Here is a 22,146-nt window from a genome sequence, read left to right as displayed (position 1 = left end):
ATGGCGCAGCCCAGAAAACAACTCCTCTACCGTATGAATTCCACACAGACAATTCTCTTTAGTTGTGAGAGGTAACGGCAAATCCTGGATAAGCCCCCACATGTAGCACTAACCCCCGAAGAAGCTGCTAGTTTAGACTTCAAAAATAATGGAAGTCCTTATAGTAAATCCAGAGAATAAAGACCGTTTCACAACTGGATTATACAACCCCCGGATAGACCTCCTCTCACTAGGCCTAGCAGCCGGTAATGTGTTTGAAAAAGTCTCTGCCACAGACTTGTGATGTACACTTGAGCGTTACTGAGGGACGTAGATGAATTTAGAGAGCTATCATATGGTACCATGTTCTCTCAGCTGATCCAGCGATACTGTATGAGTGTGGATCCAGGTTGCGTCCTTCAACTTAGCTTCCAGGCTCCTTCAGAGAAGCCAGCCTTGCGCACGGCCTTCTCCTGAAGAGCCTTCCCCTGGGGTTATTCAGTTGCTGGGCCTCTCCCTTCAGATGAGACGGCACCGGACCACCCTTGGATCAATAGGCTCCGAAATCCACTCAGACCTTTCCCCACAGTTGCGTTGCCTCGGGCCAGCCCGCCACGAGACTCGGAATATATGGTTCCATGCCCCAGGCCCAGAGGGCCATGGGCTTGGTCAGGAGGACCACCAGAACCGAACAGACAGAAAATCAAAGATGGTACTCCAAACCACGTGGTGTCGGTACCTTAAATACCACCCCCCAGAATGCACAGCAGGAGAACACTCCCACTGGACTGGTACCGAGAGAACAGTGACATTCAATACACCCAGCTAAACTGCATTTCTACTCTTGCCAGCAGTGACAGCAACACCTACGGTCAAGGAGAACCCAGTGCAACCCAGCTGGACTGGTACTGAAACCAGAAATTTAGAGAAATAGCCCCAAAACCTAACTATGGTTTTAGGCAAATTAACTTTAGAAAAAAACATATCGCCTGCTCATCAGAAGCCAGTGTTACACAAATAAAAAGTCCACAGTGTTTTAAATGAAGTTCTTGTTCAGGAGAAAATGCTGGAATCACCCACAGTGTAGACAGAAATACAAATCCACTGAACATCAACACACCAGGCCTCTTACCAAAAAGAATGGACCACTTAATCAGAGGTGGTCAAGGCATTATAAATCCACTGATTATATAATATATAAAATATAAAAGAAAGAACTCCTAATGGTGTAGTATTATGAACCAGGGTCATATTTATTCAAAGAAAAAAACAGGGTACTCACATTTCATCAGATAAAAATGGGCGTGTAAAAAACAGCAATCTGTATAAGCAGCATTTGTTTCCAACCATAAAGATGGCCACGGTCGACACATTGCAGTGTTGTGATGTCAGAACTCCTCCCAACGCAGCAGTTCGTCCAATCGAACGCCATCAGGGGCGGAGTTAGAGTTCATACTGACTTCTTTATATAGGAGAAAGGGCGGAAGTAGACACTCCCATTCCCCTGTGTTCCAAGCCTCTCTCCCAACCCGCAGGAAGTGGCACCACAGACAACCGGATGTTTACATCCAGGTCTCAAAATACATGGCGAGAAACACCCATGGTGGCCATGTATAGGGAGACTAGATAGGAAACACTATGAATGTATCCATATAGTCTCTGAGAGGGGAAAGGAAAAGAAACCAGGCCAAATCGGAAACAAGAATAATAATACATAGAAAAAAATTAAGAATAAATTAAGAAGACCACATTCTTGGTCAAACAGGTGATAAAAGATTCCACATCATATGATCGAGCAGTAAGGTTAGAACTAAAAGTGGTATGTTTCCTCTCCTTAAAGTGGGGTTCCACTCAAAAAAAACAAAATGTCATTAATGTATTTGAAAAAAAAATAAAACATTTGGAAAATTTTTTTTTTTTTACTTTCCTTTTTTACCCTGTTGCTATGTGGTCCCTCAAAATCTGCCCCCTCCAGTGCCTAGGCTTCTGATGTCATTTCCCTTGGTGCAGGAGGGGAGATCACCTTTTTCCCCTTCTGTCAATCATCTGGGACACGTGACAGGTCCCAGATTATTGCGCGGCCCACAGTTAAAATGCTGGCACCACCAAGCGCAGCGGGAGACGAGCGGGGCTTCAATCCCCTGCATTGCTGGACCCTGGGACAGGTAAGTGTCTGATTATTAAAAGTCAGCAGCTGAAGTATTTGTAGCTGCTGACTTTTATTTTTATTTTTTTTATATAGTGGGAGCACCGCTTTAAGGCAATTATTTAGACAAACTTCACATTTTTTACAATGATAGTAGCCCTTGAAATTGCTGAAGAAGCTTGGTTTTACTGTCGGTCTAATTATATTTGGGGCTACTTGGAGTTTCAATGGGGGTGCACCTCTATAGGTGACCCTAGGTTGTTCTACCCTCATGCAATAGGTAAAAAAATCCTAAGCAAAAACCTATTGCTAAAATCCTGGCTAGAACCGCTAGATCTGTGGAGGAGCGGTGTGTGTTCCAGCTGCACTCCACACGATCTGCAGACCGGAAGTGACGTAGTGTGCGTGGCTACGTCGTACGCGTTTCGTCATAGACGTCGAAGTCTGTGGCAAATACTTTTGCTTTACTTAACACTCTATCGGCTGCTAGGCTTAGTGAGAGAAGGCCTATCCGGTAGTTGTGAGAATCCAGTTGTGAAACAGTAATTCTCTGGATTTCTATTGTGAGAGACTTCCTATTCTTTGCCGTTCCAAAACTACTTTTCCTAACACTCTACCCTTCATTGAGAAACTGTGTTATCTTTTCCAATAAATATCCCAAAAAGAGGATCCAGTGTCAGTTTCTGCAATTCTTTGGGCCATCTACCACGGGAAACCCCTAGACGCACACGAGGTCAAGAAGGTAACAGTAAGCCCAACAAAACCAGCAGCTCCTTCAGGGTTCAGTGCTACACTGCATTTATATCAATATATTTTTCATGCTTCTTATTGTCACCATACAATTTTATGCAGCTGCTTTATAACCGTTACTAGTGCAGTGATTAATCTTGAATTTAATATTATTACATTTGTTTTTAAAGTGGAGTTCCACCCAAAAGTGTGATTACCGCTTATTGTACTCCTCCCGCCCCCGTGCCACATTTGGGATTCCTGTCTTTCACAGGTATCATGTGCCCACTTCCAGGAGCCTCAGCCACGGGTATTGACATCACTGCCCGGGCTCCCTCCTCCTCCCCGGCTGTGGGGCCAGTAGGAGAGCCTCGCGTTTGCGCAGTAGGGTTCCCGGCGTGAAGCCATAAGGCTACACTCCCGGGTTTTCTTACTTGCAATGCAGGCTGCATGCACCCGACAGCTGATGGAAACATCAGCTGCGGTGCCGACATCACTGGACTCCAGGACAGGTAAGTGTCCGATTATTAAAAGTCAGCAGCTGCAGTATGCTGCAAAAGCTGCTGGCTTTTAATTTTTGCAGCGGTGGGCAGACCTCCACATTACATTCAATGGGTGTAAGCATCAGCTTTGTGCAGTCCCTATAAATCAGAGATTAGAGAAGGGATGGGTATAATGGCACAAGGATTAATTTAGTTCATGTGCTGACAAGGAGCATGCTGACATGAGGAGAGAACAGAGTGACATCACTGTGCCGCTTCTCAGTCAATGCCCAGTCACATGGTTGGGGGAGGTCCATGACAGGCTGGGCTCAGCAAAAGACTTCTGGTGGCTGACAAGAAGCACTGCCGGGGACTGCTCCAGATTGAAGTTGACTATTGCAGCAAAAGCAGTTTTTTTTTTTTTTTTTTTTTTACCTTTTATCAGACTGACTATATATTTTTATTATTATTATTTTAGCCAACTTTAGTCTGGTTTTGAATACATCCAAGAGAAATGTTTCAGGGAGTGATACAAGTAGATAATTCCAAAAGGTCCAAGTATCAAGATTGAAGGCATCAGGATCAATGTTTTTAAAGTGGACGTTGGGGATAAATGAAGTCGCCAATAGGAAATTTCAGAGAGACTTAGAAGATCCTCTACATAGTGGGGAATAAGGCCTTTCAGGGCTTTGTAAGTCAGTAGGCTGATGCTGGAAAAGATTCTCCCATTTATGGACATTTAGGGCATCACTGAGTATTCATCCATCTAAATAAATGTATAATAATAATAATTATAGTATGTGACTGTGGATGGGGGGGGGTCTTAGGGGCTGGGACATTAGAGAGTAAGCTCCTTTGGTGCAGAGATTGATGTGACTGACTGGTTCCGTGTTCACTATACAGCACTGCGGTATATGTCAGAGCTATATAAATGTATAATAATAGTATGTGATTGTGGCGGGCATTAGGGTGTACATTTTTTTAAATTAAAAAATCATACAAACATAAAGCTCACTAATAAAAACATATTTACACAGAAATAAACAACAACTAAACAAAAAAAAGCATGCTTACATCAGCAAGTAACATTAGGAAATGTATTTTAATGACAACAAAAAAGAGACTACAAACCCAGAACCTCAACTTAAACACAATCCTGGCTAAGAAACCTTTTGAGATTTAATCGCCATCAAGATGCAATTCCAAAACCCCTCATTAACACCTCCCTCTACATCATTCACCCCAACTTCCACATCATGCATCAATTTGTTACAATATGATTGTGTGGCAGTAATATTAATATATACTATATTACTATATATTACTATTATTAATATTACTATACTATATTATATATTCTCAGTCTCAGATCCAATTCATCCCAAAGGTGTTCTGTTGGGTTAAGGTCAGGCCAGTCAAGTTCCTCCACCCCAAACTCGCTCAGCCATGTCTTTATGGACCTTGCTTTGTGCACTGGTGCGCAGTCATGTTGGAACAGAAAGGGGTCAGCCCCGAACTGTTCCCACAAAGTTGGGAGCATGAAATTGTCCAAAATGTCTTGGCATGCTGATGCCTTAAGTGTCCCCATCACTGGAACTAAGGGGCCAAGCCCAACCCTTGAAAGACAGCCCCACATCATTATTCCCCCTCCACCAAATGATTTGGACCAATGCACAAAGCAAGGTTCATAAAGTCATGTTCATTGTTCATTTTGTTGTTCATTTTGAATAACAACATATTCACCTTCGATTGCTCCCACTACCTCCAGGTGCAGGGTGTTGCGATGGGAACCAAATGTGCCCCCTCGTACGCTAACCTGTACCCTTTGGGGTAGGAGCGAGAGAGATTTTCCTCTTCTGACTTTATTGAGACTTTTGAAAAAGTCTTCATTTGGAGACGGTTTATTGACGATATTTTTATCGTCTGGACAGGGACACGGGATGAGCTGGCTGTATTTTTTGAGTCAATTAGAGATGAACTCATATATTTTGAAATTCACAATGACTTGTGTTTAAAAGAGTATAATTTTTTTAGATATCAGCATCTATGTAAATCAAGATGGAACAATTGGTTCCTCTCTTTATAGAAAACCTCTGGCTGGGAACACGATTTTGCATGCAGCTAGCTCTCATCCGGAGTCCCTTGTCCAGAGTATTCCTTATAGTCAGTACCTCAAAATAAGCAGAAATTGTAGTAAGGATGAAGACTTTGAGCTTGAGGCCAGAGCCCTTCAGGTACATTTATTGCATAGAGGATATAGCAAATCATGTCTTAAACAATCAAACAAAAAGTTTGTTTGATTACAAGATATGCAGGTGAGCATAAGAAGGTTCATCGCATCTTTGAAAAATACTGGCATCTTTTATCTACGGATGAAGTAATATCAAAGTATGTTGGAGCTTATCCTCAGATGACTTATCGAAAATCGAGTTCGCTTAAAGACAAATTAGTCCATAGTCACTTGACCTCTCGAGTAAAACTTGCACGTAAAAGGAACTTTCCCATGTGGTAAATGTGATTTCTGTGGTCTTCTGATGAACGCTACTGAAGTCACTCTCCCCAGTGGTCAATTGTACAGACCTAATTTCTATGCAAACTGTAAAACCATAGGGGTGGTCTATTTTATGAAATGTGATTGTCAGGCCTTCTATATAAGAAAAACAAAAAGGCCTTTCTTTCACCGAATAAAGGACCATGTTTCCCTTATCAACAAGGAAAAAATGGAAACACCAATTAGTAGACACATGGGATTGTATCACTCCTTTGACACCTCGAAAATGAAATTCTTTGCCTTGGAGTATGTTCCTGACTTTGGGGGGGGGGGGGTATTGATAGGATCCTTCTCCAACGAGAATCTAAGTGGATTCATATCCTGGCTGCCACTGTCCATCCGGGCTTAAACGAATCCCTCAGTTTTAAGCCCTATCTATAGGTCTTTTGCCCTTATTAATGAGGTTAATTCCTCATATTATAGAATATTTGTGTTTATGGTTTTTGGGGGTGTAATGGTGAATTTATGTAAACAGTATTGTTAGGACTCCTTTTGGTTTTTGACCTGACCTGTGTTTTGTAAATTTATTTTATTTATATTTATATTTAATTATTATACTTGTGTATCAACTCGATGGGTTAAATAACTTTCTTTTACCCGGGATGAGTTGCCAATCTTACAATTTTTATTTGATTATTATTAGTAATTAGTGGTTGGATTATGGATCATATGTGCCATATGGACACCCAGGGCACTCCTCTATCTGGTGTTCTTTTGAGCTCCAGAGGAGGGCGCCAGTCTAGTCATCACAGCAGGCGCTGTAGTCATGTGTTATTTTTCTATACAACATTTGTTTTTCTCATTTAGCATCAGTGATTAGCATGGCACTTTCCTTTAGCCGTTTTTGTTACTTGTTTTCACCTTTGAAATTTTGTTTGAGGGTTTTTGGCCATGGATGCCGTTTAAGTCATTTCCGGTTCCTTGTTTAGCGCCAGCGTCACTTTCTGGTGCGCCGGTGTCACTTCTGGTGTGACAGCGCCTTTTGTATGACGCTTATTTCGTCCTCTCCTCGTTTTTGGCAGCAAGCGAGGCGGAGAGGGATAAAAGGAGGGATAAAAGGATCGCTTAGCTCAGTCTCAATGGCTGATCCACCAGAGAGGGAGTCTGTTTGCTAGTAGGTAATAACGTTTTTTACTATGACTTGATACCATCTTTGGTTTAGATATTCATTTTATTGAAATTAACTTTTCGTCTTAATTCCAGAAGGGGACTTTGGCATTTATATACCTTGAGGTTCCCCTCTTTTTGATTATCATTTTGGCATTTCCAGAGGTTGTATATTCAGGTAATTATTCATCAGTCTTGTCCTATATTAGGACCTTTTTGATGGTAATTTGGCTTGTTGTGGCTAAGTGGTTCCTACCTTATCTTTAAGGGGTTCCTGATAATATCTATATCTTGAAGTTTTCCTTCATACTTCTCCATTTTGAAAGCTGCTAGCTCCTCTCTTTATTTGATAAATTGAGGTAGGCAAGTTTTTTTTTTTATGTGGATTCTTGATTGAGCTTTGTTATTGAGTTATTTGAGTACATTATTTATTATTGGTTTCTATTTGACAGATGGAACCCAGTGGGTATTGTCCTCCTTACTAACTTACCCCTCTCTATGGTATCATCAAAATTGACCGTTTTTATCCATTCACTCTTGGATCATCATTTTTTCATTGAATACACAGGTCAGCTCTTCAAACCAATTTTTGTCTATACGGCATTCTGCATGACTGTAAATTTTAATATATATATATATATATATATATATATATATATATATATATATATATATATATATATATATATTGTGTTTGTAATTTTGAGTGTTTTTGTCCTTTTTCATTATAGTGATTATATGCATAACGGCTGATATAAACACTTCTCCTGAAGAAGCCCCATTTTGTATGGCGAAACATGTAGAGACTAATCAGCATTGCAAATATCTTTATGCACTTTCTGATGTATTCTTTGAAATATTTAATCTATGTATTTATATGTTTTAAAATCTATTAAAATTAATATTTTCCATATTTTCTTTTTTTTTTTTTAGCTTAAAAACTCCCATTGAAACTTTCCGAATTTATTCTATATATTTAAAGGGATGTGGCGCTATAATTTTTTTTCAGTATTTCAGCTCCTAAAAAAAAAAAAAAAACATAAAGACATGGCTGATCGAGTTTGGGGTGGAGGAACTTGACTGGCCTGCACAGAGTCCTGACCTCAACCCGATAGAACACCTTTGGGATGAAATAGAGTGGAGACTGCGAGCCGTGCCTTCTCGTCCAACAAGAATGGTCAAACATTCCCATAGACACACTCCTAAACCTTGTGGACAGCCTTCTCAGGAGAGTTGAAGCTGTTATAGCTGCAAAGGGTGGGCCAACTCAATATTGAACCCTACAGACTAAGACTGGGATGCCATTAAAGTTCATGTGCGTGTAAAGACAGGTGTCCCAATACTTTTGGTAACATAGTGTATGTCACTCAGGAGTTACAATGCCATTATGGGGGGTGATTTACTAAAACACTCAGAATCTGGTGTAGCCATGCATATTAGTAGCCAATCAGTTTCTAACTTCAGCTTGTTTAATTAAGCTTTGACAGTAAAACCTGGAAGCTGATTGGTTTCCATGCAGTGCCACACCAGATTGTGCACTCTCTGGTTTTAGTAAACTTCCCCCTATGTGAAAATAATAAAAATGTGTCATATCAGGATTAACAATGACAAGGAAGCATTTCACACAGAACTGGAAGAACAAGTGCAGCGTGCTGGGATCTGCCGGTAAACTTGATTCATACGACTTATACCCTGAGGGTATTTGTACTGACATCAGTGATGTTGTATTTCCTTGGTACTCACATTACATTGTATTACATCCCTTGTGATATATTAATTTAATTCTACATTCTACACAGATATACAGTTGTGCTCATAAGTTTACATACCCTGGCATAATTTATGATTTCTTGGCCATTTTCAGAGAATATGAAAGATAACACAAAAACATTTCTTTCGCTCATGGTTAGTGCTTGTCTGAAGCCATTTATTATCAATCAACTGTTACTCTTTTTAAATCATAATGGCAACAGAAACTACCCAAATGACCCTGATCAAAGGTGTATATACCTTGGTGATTTTGGCCTGATAACATGCACACAAGTGGGCACAAAGGGGTTTGAATGGCTATTAAAGGTCACCATCCTCACCTGTGATCTGTTTGCTTGTAATTAGTGTGTGTGTATAAAAGGTCAATGAGTTTCTGGACTCCTGACAGACCCTTGCATCTTTCATCCAGTGCTGCACTGACGTTTCTGGACTCTGAGTCATGGGAAAAGCAAAAGAATTGTCAAAGGATAAGCGGGAAATGGTAGTTGAACTGTATAAAACAGGAAAGGGATATCAAAAGATATCCAAGGAATTGATAATGCCAATCAGCAAAGATCAAACTCTAATCAAGAAGTGGAAAATGAAGGGTTCTGTTGAAACCAAACCACGGTCAGGTAGACCAACTAAAATTTCAGCCACAACTGCCAGGAAAATTGTTTGGGGTGCAAAAAAACACCATAAATAAATTCAGGTGAAATACAGGACTCTGAAAACATGTGGTGTGGCTGTTTCAAAGGAGGCACTTGAAGAAATATGGGCTGCGTGGTTGAGTTGCCAGAAGAAAGCCACTACTACGCAAATGCCACAAAGTATCCCACTTCCAATACGCCAAAAAGCATGAAGACAAGCCTTAAACCTTCTGGCACAAAGTAATTTGGAGTGATGAGACAAAAATTGAGCTTTTTTGCCACAACCATTAATGCCACATTTGGAGAGGAGTCAACAAAGCCTATGATGAAAGGTACACCATTCCTACTGTGAAACACTGATAATTTGGGCATGTGTGAGCTAGAAAGGCACAGGTAATTTGATCAGAATTGATGGCAAGATGAATGCAGCATGTTATCAAAAAATACTGGAGGAACATTTGCATTCATTAGCCAGGAATCTGCGCATGGGATGTACTTGGACCTTCCCACATGACAATGATCCAAAGCACAAGGCTGAAAACAATACTCCACACAACGAGGTACTTAACCAAAGTATATTTTACTATATATATTTGTAGATACGTGATTACAGCAATTGTACTGTCATCCAACATAGATTGACAGGACAATGAACTTTGATAAAACAGTTACAAACAATATGCATATATATGGGAGCTCCCCCTACTTTTATACCTATGCGTGAGATCTCACTTAAAGTACTCAGTTTTTATCTTCTGATCTTCCCTAGAATAATTCCTTGTGATTTGTAATCCAAAGGTTAAAGTTATTCAAGCTGAGTTAAAGACGCTCCTGGTGTAACTTCAGTAACTATGATACAAGGCTTGAGATGCAACAGCATTTGCAGAGGAGTCAACAAAGCCTATGATGAAAGGTACACCATTCCTACTGTGAAACACTGATAATTTGGGGATGTGTGAGCTATAAAGGCAAGATGAATGCAGCATGTTATCAAAAAATACTGGGGGAACATTTGCATTCATTAGCCAGGAAGCTGCGCATAGGACGTACTTGGACTTTCCAACATGACAATGATCCAAAACACAAGGCCAAGTGGACCTGTCATTGGCTACAGCAGAATAAAGTGAAGGTTCTGGAGTGGCCATCTCAGTCTTTTGACCTCAATATCATTGAGCCACTCTGGTGAGATCTCAAACATGCAGTTCATGCAAGACAGCACAAGAATTTACATGAACTGGAGGCTTTTTGACAACAGGAATGGGCAGCTTTACCACCTGAGAAGATAAAGAGCCTCATTCACAAATACCACATAAGACTTCAAGCTGTCATTGATGTTAAAGGGGGCAATACACGGTATTAAGAACAGGCGTGTGTAAAGTTTTGATCAGAGTAATTTGGGTAGTTTCTGTTGTCATTATGATTTAAAAAGAGTAAACACAGTTGATTGATAATAATTTAGCCAAACACTAACCATGAGTGAAAGAAAAGTTGTTGTGTTATCATTCATATTCTCTGAAAAATTGCCAAGAAGTCATACAATAGTATGTAAACTTATGAGCACAACTGTAACTATCTTAACAATTAAAAAAACAGATACCCTAAAATGCAAAATTATCGATTTTTTTTCTTCATACTTACCTGTAAAATCAATTTCTTTGAGTACATCCGGGACACAGAGTGGCCATATACATTACTACCTGGATTATGCACCACCTTCAGGTGAATGAACACTGGTAGAATAACCAGAACAGGAAGTCCCCCTCTATATAACCCCTCTCATACAGGAAGTACTCCAGTTTTGTAGCAAGCAATGAACTCCCAAAAAGAGAGGGGACGGACCTCTGCGTCCTGTGATGTACTCAAAGAAATGGATTTTATGGGTAAATATGAAGAAAAAATAAAATTTTCCTTCTCGTACATCACAGGAAAGCAGCCATATACATTACTACCTGGGATGTCCCAGAGCAATAGTCTTGAGGGGAGGGAGATACACTGTATGAAAAACATCAGATTTATACAGCAGCCTGTAAGGCACTACGGCCAAAAGCCGTGTCCTCTGCTGCCTTAATGTCCCCCTGATAAAATCTTGTGAACGTATGTACTGAAGATCAAGTAGCAGCCTTGCAAATTTGCACCACTGACGCCTGATGGTGAAAAGCCCAGGAGGTTCCAATACCTCTGGTAGAAGGAGCTCTAACCCCAAAGGGAGGAGCCTTACCCTTCAGGCCATAGGCCTGAGTAATTAACTGGCGAATCCAAAGTGAAATGGACACCTTAGAAGCCGCTTGAACCTTCTTGGGGCCTTCTGGCAAAACAAAAAAACGGATCAGAATTTCTGATGCTTGCAGACCTTTCCAAATAGGTTCTGACTGCGCACACCACAGAGAGGTATAACTGCTACTCTTCTGGCAAGCTGAGGCTTTAAAGAAAAAAGAAGGTAAGAAGAAATTTCTTGATTTAAATGAAAATCAGAAACTACTGTAGCACTGACCCCCGAAGGGGCTGATGGTTTGATTTGGGCCTGCACTCTGCTAATGAACCCCCACTGAATTGGCTCAGTTTCCTTGACACAGCTGTGGTGCAATACAATACCGTACAATATAATATATCACAATATACCTGTATTGTCCTCTCAGGATCCACTGGCTCCACCTGCTGGGTGAAAACAATACTCCACACAATGAGGTACTTAACCAAAGTATATTTTACTATATATATTTGTAGATAGGTGATTACAGCAATTGTACTGTCATCCAACATAGATTGACAGGACAATGAACTTATCAATGAACTTTGATAAAACAGTTACAAACAATATGCATATATTTGGGAGCTCCCCCTACTTTAATACCTATGCGTGAGATCTCACTTAAAGTACTCAGTTTTTATCTTCTGATCTTCGCTAGCTAGGATAATTCCCTGTGATTTGTAATCCAAGGGTTAAAGTTATTCAAGTTGAGTTAAAGATGCTCCTGGTGTAACTTCAGGAATTATGATACAAGGCTTGAGATGCAACAGCAGATAGGCCTTATACCTGCCTAGTGTCAGTTGCTATACTCCTCCTCTGTAGGACTACAGATCCAAGCGATACCTGTATATAAGTCTGACTACGTGCAAAAGTTAAAAAACTGTGGGCCGCAACCCATGCACAAACTGGATCGGAGCTTTGTATGGTAGCTTTGATCCGGTGATTGCAGCTTTCTTCTCTATCAACTGGCTCCGTCACTCCATTCCGCTATGCTTGGTGAACCCAGTCCTCCGGTACTCAAACGAGTGTCTCTGGATCTCTCAAATCTGGTCACTGTGTCTCTGGCACCGTCAGGTCACTCACACAATCTGTTGGAGTTGCGCTCTGCAATAGCTGTAGGCCGCTTCTTCTGGGAGGCCTCCTCACCAGTCCTCACAGGTAGGCAATGCATTCAGAAGAGACCTAAAATGGCCACTCGGGCTCCTTTTATGTCCTACCCAGCATGCACTGTCAGAGAGGGTGTCCATGGGTAGGTCACAAAGCATCCTGGGTAAAGGTCAACCTTCCAAAGTAAATAACAGCCACTTCCTGTATTCAGTCTTTGTGCTTTGTGAAAGCAATATTGGGTTCACTACCTGTGTTTGGCCACTAGATGGCGCCAAATACTAAGCTATAGAATTGTCCATAGGCTTACATTGTAAAACATCAACATTACATTAGTAGGCAAAAAATATCAGCGCTACATTACCTTCGGCAAAAAGGACGGAAAAGGAAAAGGATGTATCCCCACCTTATCATGATGCAAAATTAAATACAGCTCCTTACAGGAAAGGGCCGCCAGTTCAGAGATTGTTCTAGCTGAAGTAATCCCATCGTGGCAGGGTCTGTCACCATGGACCTTCAAGGACTGGTTACTCTTTTAATGTGAGAGTCCACTCCCTTGGACCTGTAGAGCACCCTACAGAAAAGTGTTAGTTCTGAAGTGCCCAGGATTTCCACAACGCAGGGTCTAGCACCAGAAGTTTGCATTACAAGAAAAATCTTGATGTGTTTAATCTTCTTTACGAAGGCTCGGGTACCATTTATCCTAGCGTAGTCGTTTTTTGAAATGGATCGGATCTGGAAATGCTGTCCCTTGATTCTCAAGAACCTGTGCGGGATTACAGCATGGAAGCTCACAGGTAGCTTAAAAGTGACCATCCACCTTTTCTGACACTGGTCGGAAAAAAATGGAGTACTTCCTGTATGGGAGGGGTTATATAGAGAGGGACTTCCTGTTTTGGTTATTCTACCAGTGTCCATTCACCTGAAGGTGCTGTATAACATAGGTAGTAATATATATGACTGCTCTGTACTCCGTGATGTACGATAAAGAAAAACCCCATTAGGGTCAATTCCCACCAAGCTGGTCCATTGCATTGTGTTAAGGCTGGCCATTCATTTAATGCACCACAAAGGACTAGAAAATGGATGTACTGCAGTTTTAGCAAGGCGTGTGTGACACTTTAATCGCTTCAATACTGGGCACTTTCACCCCCTTGCTTCCAAGGCCAATGTTCAGCTTTCAGCGCTGTCGTACTTTGAATGACAATTGCGTGGTCATGCAACACTGTACATATATGATATTTTTATGATTTTTTTTAAGACAGATGGAGCTTTCTTTTGGTGGTATTTAATCATCACTGGGTTTTTCAAATTTTTTGCTAAACACAAGAAAAAAAAAAAACTTTAAATAAAACTTTGTTTTTAGTTTCTGTTAAAAATGTTTGCAAATAAGTAATATCTCTTCTTCACTATGTGCACTGATAATGCTGAACTGAAAGGCACTGATAGGCACTGATGAGGCTGCACTGGTGGGTACAGATGAGGCTGCACTGGTGTTTACTGATGAGGCGGCACTTGATGGGCACTGATGAGGCTGCACTGGGAGGCGGCACTGATGGGCCCTGATGAGGCTACACTGATGGGTACTGATGAGACTGCATTGATGGGCACTGAAGAGGTGGCACTTGATGTGCACTGATGAAGCTGCACTGATGGGCACTGATTGGCACTGATGGGGCCACACTAATAAGCCACTGGCCTTTGCTTCTAAGGCCAGTTATAGGTAGGGCAGTGGCCATTTGTTTGTATTATTGGAATATTGGCGAGGGGGCGCACTGGACACTTTTGGCAACATATCCACCTTCTGGAGCTCTGGAGTTGATCAAGCAGTTCCTTACTTTCTCAGCCCTTCCAAGGGCTTTCACCTCTGCTGTATGCGCTGTACCAATAATCAGTGGCATCGGTGGGGGGGGGGTCTGACGGTGGTTGGAGCCCTGAGTGGGTCCCCAAAAACTCCCGGGTCTCGGGCATGCACGGTTCTATTATTAGCCCCAAGCCTGAGAGCCACCGCCGAGTGGGGACTGATCTGACCCGAGCGTGGCCAAGTGGCATAGCAGGTCCCGCCTTCTGGAGCCTGCAGCACCTATTATGGACATCTGACTGGTCCAATACAGGGATCACAGGACGTGTGACATTCATCATAGGTGCTGTAGGCTCCAGAAGGTGGGAATTACAATGTGGCCACCGTGCCACAGTGAGAAGATCCCCACTCGGCGCTCGGGCGAGCAGCTCTCCTCTCCTCTTGTGTGTCATGGCTCTGGCTGCCTGGAGTGTCTGCTGTCTACTCTACAGGTGCACCACACACTACGGCTGAACTGCAGGAGGAGGTCACATCACCTGAAGTCAGGTAGGTCAGTGTATCATGCCAGTGTGGGTCAGTGTATGTCAGGTAGGTCAGTGTGGGTCAGATAGGTCAGTGTATGTCAGGTAGGTGAGTGTAATGGTCAGTGTATGTCAGGTAGGTCAGTGTGGGTCAAGTAGGTCAGTGTGGGTCAGGCAGGTCAGTGTATGTCAAGTAGGTGAGTGTAATGGTCAGTGTATGTCAGGTAGGTCAGTGTGGGTCGGTGTATGTCAGGAAGGTGAGTGTAATGTCAGTGTATGTCAGGTAGGTGAGAGTGGGTCAGTGTATGTCAGGTAGGTCAATGTATGTCAGGTAGGTGAGTGTAATGGTCAGTGTGGGTTAGGTAGGTCAGTGTGCGCCAGGTAGGTAACACACACAGCCTGCCTCCCCCCGGTGCTGTGCTCAGACTTCGGCTGAAGCAACACCCTTGCCAATAGGTATACCTTCTTCTCTACACCCCCTGTGCACCCCACCTGTATCTTGCATTCCCTGGACTGCTGCCCTGTGCACCACCTTGTTCCTCATAAACATTGTTACCCCTGTGTACCTGTAAGACCAGCATCCCAATGCTTTAAGACACCCCTGTACTCTTGTCTCCCAGGAACTCATTAACCCAGTGTTGTAAGTCTCTTTTACCAGTATTTCTGCCTATCTGTAAGCTCTGCACCCCAGTGTTGCACAAAACCCTTGCTATTCCTGTGAGTCCTGTATTCTGTGCTTTTCCAGATTTTGACTCTATTCCTTCCTTGTACCAGGTCAGATGTCGCCTGTACAGATCACACTATCCAGCACGCAGGCTGCATAGAGGGTTCACAATTCCACCCATTCAGAACAGCCCCCTTCATGGCAGGCAGACCATAAGGAAATCTGCAGATCTTTGGCAATAGCATCAGTAAATTCTTGGATGACTTGATCAGCAGATCTCTTCTCTCCCTCCAGAGAGGCCACGGAGCAGCAGCCAAAGGCTGTAAGCGCAGGGACGGCATGACAGTTGTTTGTATGCACTGTCGCCGCTTTAGGGACAATATAGGTGGGCCGCTTTAAGAAGCCGGGTAGGTGGAGCTAAAGGGGCGGAGCTAGCACGTTCAGCCGGGAAGCCGAGCGGAAGCTAGGTCACTTGGAGAGCGGAGGAGGAAGAGATTCCCACCCACCCTCCCCTGTGGTTGGTAGGATTTTGTTTTGAGGGGGTGTTGGCTGGGTGTGCAGGTTGTTTGGGGGGTCAGTTTAGAAGGGTAAGTGATGCAGGTGGTAATTAGGTTGTACCCATCCATGGGGATGGGGATGGTTGGTGATGTACTTCCTGGTTACAAGGGGGTAACCGGAAGAGAAAAGGGGTAGGTCACTGCATTATTTTGGGTTTAGCCTCCGAGACAGGGGATGCCGTCTGGAGGTCAAGAGGTCAAATATATGGTGCAGTGACCAGTAGGGTCTTGGATATGCTAATGACCCATGTTCCAGTGTTAAAGGAAAAGTTTACAAGTTATTATTATTAAAAGTTATTTATTGAAAGTTTATATTTTATATTTTACATATTTTGGTTAATAAATCAAGGCCTTTGGCCCTTTACTCCAAACGCAGTCTGGTCTGGTTTAATGGGGTGTGAGGGGGTTTGGAGGAAAGGGGGGAGTTGGGGGGTATGTGGCAAAAGGTGGGGGGGGGGAAGTGTCAGACAATACAAATGTCATGTTCTGCACAAAGTGATATCTCCTCCTCTGTCTCCCTCCCTCTGACACACATCTATTTCATTTTGTTTCTTTCTTCTGCAGTAAGCGATGGCGTCCTCTGATTCAAGGAAGGAGCTTCTGCCAGGAATGTACAGAAAATTATCTGGATACACAGGGGTCTGGAGTTTATTGCTGTCCTGAATGCAGAGAAGAGTTCCAGGAGCAGCCTGAACTTAGCAGGAACATAACACTGCGCAACATAATGGTGAGTGTGCGATCTACCGAGCCAGAGAAAGAAAAGGAGAGCCAGGTCTTTTGTACGTACTGTATTCACTCTCCTGTACCCGCTGTTAAATCTTGTCTAATGTGTGAAGCTTCTCTGTGTGATGACCATGTAAATGTCCACAGCAAGTTATCCCAACATGTCCTATCTAACCTCACCACTCCCCAGAAGAACAGGAAATGCTCCGTCCATGAGAAGATTCTGGAGTATTACTGCACCGAGGACTCGGCCTGTCTCTGTGGGTCCTGCAGGCTGCATGGAGACCATGAGGAACACCAGGTGGAGGCACTGGAGGAGGCCTCTGAGAAGAGGAAGGAGAACCTGACAGATGCTCTGCAGAAGTTGGTGAAAAGGAGAGAGGAGATGGAGGAAAGCATCAAGAGTCTGCAGAAGTACAAGAGAAAAGTGCAAGATGGTGCAGACGGTGTAGCCAAGAGCATCATGACCCTATTCAGAGACATCAGGAGACAACTGGACATCCTGGAGAGGAGAGTACTTAAAGAGATAACTATGAAGGCAGAGAGTAGGGATGAGCCGAACACCCCCCTGGTTCGGTTCGCACCAGAACTTTCGAACGGACCCCACGTTCGTTACGAACGTTAGAACCCCATTGAAGTCTATGGGACTCGAACGTTCGAAATGGAAAGTGCTAATTTTAACGGCTAATATGCAAGATACTGTCCTAAAAAGGGTTTGGGGACCTGACTCCTGCCTCAGGGGACATGGGTCAATGCAAAAAAAAGTTTTAAAAACGGCCGTTTTGGCGGGAGCACTGATTTTAATGACGATTAAAGTGAAAAAAAAGTGAAATATTCCTTTAAATATGGTGCCTGGGGGGTGTCTGTAGTATGCCTGTGAAGTGCCACGTGTTTCCCGTGTTTAGAACAGTCCCTGCACAAAATGACATTAAACGGAAATAACACCATTTAAAACTGCTTGCGGTTTTAATGTTATATCTGGTTCCTGCAATATGGTTGAAAATCATTGAGAAAAATGGCATGGGTAGCCCTCCCTGCCCATTACCAGCCTATTTGGGTCTTGTACGCATATTAAGGGGAACCCCGTACCCATATTAAAAAAAGGAAATGCGTGTGGCCCCCAGGCCCTATATACTCAGAACAGCAGTATACAGGCGGTGCAAACAAGACAGGGACTGTGTAGGTTTGTTGTGTTAAGTTGAATCTGTTTGTAATTTTCAACTGGTACATTTTTAAAGTGTAGCTCCAGTCAAAAAAACTATTTTTAAGCTTTTTGGAAAACATAGGGAAGGGTTATCACCCCTGTATAATTTGTTTTGTCGTCCATCTTTTTTCATCTCACTTGCTGCTGTCTGATGTTTGTAAGTTGGATGTTTGAAAATAGGGGCCTGCCCTATATGCTCTGCAGAAATGGCGGAACAAGGTGTTGGTTTTGCCACAACATTGTAAGCCCTCAAAGTGACTCTTGGTGGGTGCTGGAGCGCCCTGCTGTGAACGATTATATCAAGAATTGTAATTACATGCCATTGTTGAACAGTGGTAGAAAAATTGACCTTTGGTGGTTGTGGTGCTGGTGCCACAACACTATAAGTCCTCACCGTTACTCTGGGTGGGCACAGGAAGGGGCCCTCCTGCGAAATATTATATCAAGAATTGTAATTTCATGTCCCTGTTAAACAGGGGCAGAAAAATTTGGCCTTAGGCACTGCTGCTGGTGCCACCACACTGCAACCTATTCCATATACTCTAGTTTTTTTGCTGGAATTAGCCCTGCTGCAAAGCATTGCATCAAAAATTGTACTTAAACGCCCCTGTTAAACAGGGGCAGAAAAATTGGGCCTTAGGCTGAGGTGAATATCGCGGTGTATACTGCGGTCAGGGCACGCAGACAATAACCAGAAAACAGCAGAGATAAAGGGGTATATACAGATGTATACTGTGCTGTGCTGGAGGCACACACAACTTCCAATAACTCCTGCAGATGGCAAGTGGGCTCAAATAGAGAACAGCTATGTAGGTGGATTATAGCGGTATGTACTGGGTACAGAGCACGCAAACAGCACGCACTATCTCCTAACACTACTGACTGCAAGCTCTATTATTAAAGATGGATCACTAGCTATATAGGTGAGGTGAATATCACAGTGTATACTGCGGTCAGGGCACGCAGACAATAACCAGAAAACAGCAGAGATAAAGGGGTATATACAGATGTATACTGTGCTGTGCTGGAGGCACACACAACTTCCAATAACTCCTGCAGATGGCAATTGGGCTCAAATAGAGAACAGCTATGTAGGTGGATATAGCGGTATGTACTGGGTACAGAGCACGCAGACAGCATGCACTATCTCCTAACACTACTGACTGCAAGCTCTATTATTAAAGATAGATCACTAGCTATATAGGTGAGGTGAATATAGTGGTGTATACTGCGGTCAGGGCACAGACAATAACCACTACACAAGAGCAAGATAGGAAATCAGCCAAAAACGATCGGTGTGTAACTGTGTTGAAGGTACACAGAACACCCACTGCTTCAGATGCCAACACACTACACGAGGCCGCCTCAAAGGCGGCCTTATATAGTGTGGGGCGTGCACTACACAGCCTGAGCTATGATTGGCCACAGGCATCCTGCCTGTGGCCAATCATGGCTCTCCTCGCTGCTGGCGCTGCGATTGGCCAAGCATGCGGGGTCACAGTGCATGCTTGGCCAATCATGAGCCAGCAATGCACTGCGCCATCGCAGTGCATTGTGGGCCGTGCGCGCCACACGAATTTTGACGCGAACGGACCAAGAGTTTCGGATTTCGCCGAACGGACGAACAGCCAATGTTCGAGTCGAACGTACGTTCGACTCGAACACGAAGCTCATCCCTAGCAGAGAGAGTCTCATTCCCAGCCTCTGATTTAATCCAGGATCTGGAGATAAAGAAGGACGAGCTGTCCAGAAATATACATCACATCGAAGAGATACGTAACATGACGGATCCACTGAGTGTTTTACAGGAATCAGACACAGGTGACTTGTGTGATACTGAGGATGGAGATGAGGAGGACAAAGAGAGACGTGATAAACTCCTTCATGGTGGGGAGGAACTGATTGCGGCTGACATCTTGCACCTACTACATACAGGATTATTTGATATAATAATAACAGGGGTAAATAAAGGGATACATATACCAGAACCTGAAGAAATAACACTGGATGAAGACACAGCTCATGAGTATCTATATATTTAAAATGACAAGAAGGCCGCACGCAAGGTAGCAGAAAGCCTAAATCGCCCTCAATCACCAAAGAGACCCATGGGTGTGATACCTCAAGGTATGAGCAGTCATATTTTCTAAACTGGGAGACATTAGTGGGATGTGGATGTTGGGGTATCATCACATTGGAAAGTTGGGATTTGTTACCCTAGTATACTTAAGATAGGAACCTATACAGAAATTGGACATAATCCCATGTCCTGGTGTCTAGAGAGCAAGTCTAATCAGTTATCAGAAAAACATGACAAAAAATCCATGACTTTACCTGATAATTTACTAACCAAAGTCAGAATAAATATGGATTATGAGGCCGGGCAGTTCTCTCTTTATGAGTTGGGTATCCCAATCCGGCACCTCCACCGCCTTCTTCATCGAGCCCCTCCATGCCATGTTTTATGTAAAGGAAGGTTGTATAAAGGTATGTCGAGGGAAACAGGAAGTGTGACGAATTGACCCCAAGACTGGTGACCTCACTGGTGTCCTGACTGGTTGACCTAAGGTCCTACAGTATATAATTCCTACTGGCAGATGTTGCGGTCACTAACAAGTCAGATTTTGGACTACAGCTCCCAGCATGCCTCCTAACATGTCTGTACAAGTCTTATCAATCAGTGCAACATGGTTTGATTAAGAGAATATTACATTTTTAAATAAACACATAGATGAAGTAACTGATATATAATCCATCTTGTAATGCGATGTTATCAATCTTTAAAGTGGGGTACCCCCTAAAAAAAAAAAATTAAAGTCAGCAGCTACAAATACTGCAGCTGCTGGCTTTTAATAATCGGACACTTACCTGCCCCAGGGTCCAGCGATGCGAGGGAACGAAGCCCCCCCCTCGCTCCCCGCTCCGCTCGCGGCGCCGTCATGCATACTGTGGGCACCCGGCTGTGGCTTCACAGCCGGGCACCCACTGCGCATGCGCGAGCGGCGCAGGGCGCCGTGATACGCCGTACAGTCACCTGGGACACATGACAGGTCCCAGGTGAATGTGCGGCGCGAGGGGAAGTGATGTCACCAGCCCGGGCAATGAAGAAGGCAGACTACGAGGGACCCCCTAGCAACCGGTATTTAGAGGTGAGTAAAAAAATTTTTTTTTGCCAATTATTTTTTTGGGATTATTTTTTAAGAATTTTAAGTAGTTTTATTTTTTTGGTGGCAACACCACTTTAAGCTCAGAATTCTTGTACCTAAAATCCCAAACTCCCATACTATTTTGTTTGAACTTGCTCACTGCTTTTCCCAGAAGCTGGCACAGAGCTGGAGGTTCAATGACAGAAAACCCCTGCAATGTTTTACCATTAGTGCTCCCTCTCTGGTAGGATACCTAAAAATGAATCCTTTGTAATAAAAGAGGCTGAGTACAGTGGGACAATTATCGGGCAGAACCTGTTTAGTTCTCAATTACCTTCACTGACAGTACACTAGTCACTTATCTGTATCTAGAGAACAGAAGCAGATGTGAATCTCAAATAACATTTGATAAAAGGCTTTCAATGTATACAGTTGACCTAGAAGAGCTTGTTCCCTATTCTAATGCATGCCATTTATTCTAATGTACTGTATGTCATTATCAAAGTAAATCTGTTGTTTTCCCCTTTCAGGACAAAGTAACAGTTATCTTGCAAGGTTGTATATCCACTTAAGGACCAGGCCAATTTTTGACATGTGTTGTTTACAAGTTAAAATAATTATTTTTTTTTTTGCTCGAAAATTACTTGGTGGTGTAGCACATCCACACACATGCATTATGTGCAGGATAATTGCATACTGTGCTAGTATGCATTGCATTCTAGCACATTATGAAATACCTTATAAGAAGGCCCTCCAGCCAGGGGCATAACTATAGGGGTCGCAAC

The 22,146-nt window shown here is 43.0% G+C and overlaps 1 pseudogene; it reads left to right on the top strand.

The window, feature by feature from the left end:
- Positions 1 to 20,729, top strand: LOC143986823 (tripartite motif-containing protein 75-like; annotated as a pseudogene).
- Positions 20,730 to 22,146: the final 1,417 nt, after the last annotated feature.

Source organism: Lithobates pipiens, unplaced genomic scaffold (assembly GCF_037356315.1).
Source record: "Lithobates pipiens isolate NorthernLeopardFrog02 unplaced genomic scaffold, aLitPip1_a1.2 Scaffold_18, whole genome shotgun sequence".
NCBI lineage: Eukaryota > Metazoa > Chordata > Amphibia > Anura > Ranidae > Lithobates > Lithobates pipiens.
The sequence above is the reverse complement of the archived record's forward strand: the minus strand, read 5'-3'. Positions and strand labels throughout refer to the sequence as shown.